A 3,098-nucleotide genomic window follows, 5' to 3' on the forward strand; every position below is an offset into this window, starting at 1 on the left:
TATTTTTTTTAAAAAATTGATTTTTAAAATTATCTTTTCTGTATGGGTGTTTTACCTGCTTGTATGACTGCACCACATGGGTACCTGTTGTCTGTGAAGACAAGAAGAAAGTGCCAGGTCCTATGAAACTGGAATTACAGATGGCTGAGAGCTGCTGGGTAGGTGCTGGAAAATGAACCTGGATCTTTTGCAAGAGCAGCTCTTTTTTTTGTTTGTTTTTTTTTCAAGACAGAGTTTCTCTGTGTAGCCCTGGTTGTCCTGGAACTCACTTTGTAGACCAGGCTGGCCTCGAACTCAGAAATCCGCCTGCCTCTGCCTCCCAAGTGCTGGGATTAAAGGCGTGCGCCACCACGCCCGGATAGCAGCAAGTGCACTTAACCACTGAGCCAGAAAGCAGTGAGTGCAGTTTCCAAAAGAAGGTCAGTTACATGTCCTTGAACTTGTGATGAAAACGCCTTTTAGCATATTCTTGGCTTAGTAGTCATGGGGTCTGATTCGTTTTTTGACACAGACCTTGAGTTTGAGGCTTAAATGAAGTAAAAAGATGGGGCCAGGGAGATGGTCCCTCAGTTAAGAGCACTGGCTGCTCTTACAGAAGACTCAGGTTTGCTTCCCAGTACCCACATGGATGGCAGCTCACACCATTTGCAACTCCTGGTTCAGGGGATCTAATACCTCCTTCTGGCTTCTGTGGGCACCAAATATATGAGCAGCACACACACACACACACACACACACACACACACACACACACAGGCAAAACACTCATAAACATAAAAATAAACAATAAATCCTTAAAAATTAAGCAAAAAGAATATTTTTAAACTTTTTTTAATTTATTATTATATGTAAGTACACTGTAGCTGTCTTCAGACGCACTAGAAGAGGGTGTGAGCCACCATGTGGTTTCTGGGAGTTGAGCTCAGGACTTTTGGAAGAACAGTCAGTGTTCTTAACTGCTGAGCTACCTCTCCAGCCCCATTTTTTTTTTTTTTTTTTTTTTACTTTTTATTGGTTCTTTGTGAATCTCACATCAGGTACTCCAATCCCACTCATCTCCCCCTGTGTCTGCCCTCCACCTTTGCAACCTCCCCCACAACAGAGGAAAAAAAATCTCTTGTCGTGGAAGCTATAATGTGTCATAGTGTCCCACAGTGTATCCTTTTGTCTACACTTATTTGCTTGCAAATGCTCATTGCAATGAGTCACACTGGTCTGGTACAAGGCCTCTGGCTTCTGCTGCTTCATCAATACTGTATCCTCACTGGGACTCCTCTCAGACATCCTGTTGTTACTCTGTGTCATGGAGATCCCCCGTAGTTTTGGATCTGTAGGACCAGCCGTTTCATGAACTCTAACAGTTCATCAGTGGGGTAGATGATGGGGTGGGCCAACTCAAAGCCCTGGATGTGGTCAGCCCAGTGGCTCTCCTACTCTCACAGGGCCAACTCACTAGCAACCCCTGAAAGCAGGGCCAGCTCTACCCTGCTGCCCAGACAAGGTACAGGGCCCTCTCTTCCAAGCGTTGCAGCTGGTAGCAGTTCTCCCACTCCCATGACCCCAAGAGCCAGCTTTCCTGCTTGCTATAGATGGTGAGGAATGAGGAGGGGAAGAGGGTATCTCTCCCTCATCTGTGCCATTGCCCAGCAGGCAGGAAGCAGGGCTCCTCTGCATTCGCATCCTCAGGCTGGCTCAGCTCTTCTGACAGCTCTTCTGCCTGCCACAGGTAGCACAGGGTGAGGCGAGGCATCTCTCCCTCAACTATGTCACTGCACAGCTGTGCAATCCCATGTTCACACCCTTGGCACCATCTCCCAGATCATCATCAGCAGGACCAACTCTCTTTTGCTGCCCAGGCAAGGTGCAGGCCTCACTCTCCTGAGTGCTTCCCCTGGTGAGGAGTAGGGCCAGCTCTCCGGCTCTCATGACCCCAGGGCCACATCTCCTGCCTGCTGAAGGTGGTAAGGGAGAAGAAGGGCATTTCTTTCTCGTCCATGCCACTGTAGAGGAGATGAGCGGTAGGGTCAGATCTCTCATGCTTGTGTCCTTGAGGTCAACTCCTGCAATGCGTGGGTTCCCATCTCCAGCTTACTGCAGCTGGCTAAGGGTGGGGTCAGCTCTTCTGCTCTTCTTACACCTCCAGGGACAACTCTCCCATGATGCCCAGGTAAGGGTGGGGGCAGTTCTGCACAGCCCTCTGACATCAATGTGTCCCTGGCCAGCAGCCTAGACGTGGGATGTCTGCCTGGCTATTGGTGTTAACAGATCCCTGCTGCTGTAGTACCATGAATTTAGACATGGCCTCTGGAGGCAGCATAGGCCAGGACCCCACCATGGTCCCAGGAGGCATCACTGGCTACTCACATCAGCCTGATCCTCAGTACCCTCCAGTCTCCATCCAGTTCTGCCTCTCTTCATTGCACACATCCTTCCATTTCTCTTTCTCTTCCATTTCTCCACAACTTACCTGCTTCTCCTAGTGGTGCCTGGGATCTCTGAGTGTCTAGGTTCATCTCAGGAGTGGGTTTAGAACTGCTATGTCCCACTGGTGCATTGTGGCACTGGGCAGGGATAATCTTGGCATGGTCTACCCACCTAGGTCTGCATGGTGTCAGGTTGGTGGTCATCTCTGTGTAGCTCGCTGTCTGGTCCAAGCCCTATGGCGCCAGTCTGGTGGTTGTTTCAGGCTTGCTCCTTGTCTGGCCTGCTTGAGTGACCCTTTGCAAGGGCCAAATGTCTTGGGGGCTCACTTGGGCTCATCTGGAGCCTGCTGTCCTAGGCAGATTTCTTCTAGTCTTCAGCTTGCTCCCTGTCCTAGGAGCCCATCTGGGTCTGCCTGGCGCTGGACTTAGCTTAGCTTAGCCTAACTTAGCTCAGGTTAGCTTCCTGTTTGGGCCCCCTGACCCTGGACTAGTGGGTATCTTGTGTCTTAGGATCCCCCCTTTCAGGGAATGTTAGGCTACTGATAATTCAGATGTCCGTAGATCAGAACACTGAACGTAGACATAGCCTCTCTCCTCTCTGCCACCTACTGCTGCACATGTGACACAGCAGCCTCAAGCTAGGAGGGCCAGGGAGGGAGGGAGGGAGGGAGGGAG

At 50.3% G+C, this 3,098-nt stretch overlaps 1 pseudogene; it reads right to left on the reverse strand.

The window, feature by feature from the left end:
• Positions 1–2,950: 2,950 nt before the first annotated feature.
• LOC115063925 lies at positions 2,951–3,075 on the reverse strand (annotated as a pseudogene).
• Between the last annotated feature and the right edge of the window lie 23 nt (positions 3,076–3,098).

Source organism: Mus pahari, chromosome 4 (genome assembly GCF_900095145.1).
Source record: "Mus pahari chromosome 4, PAHARI_EIJ_v1.1, whole genome shotgun sequence".
NCBI lineage: Eukaryota > Metazoa > Chordata > Mammalia > Rodentia > Muridae > Mus > Mus pahari.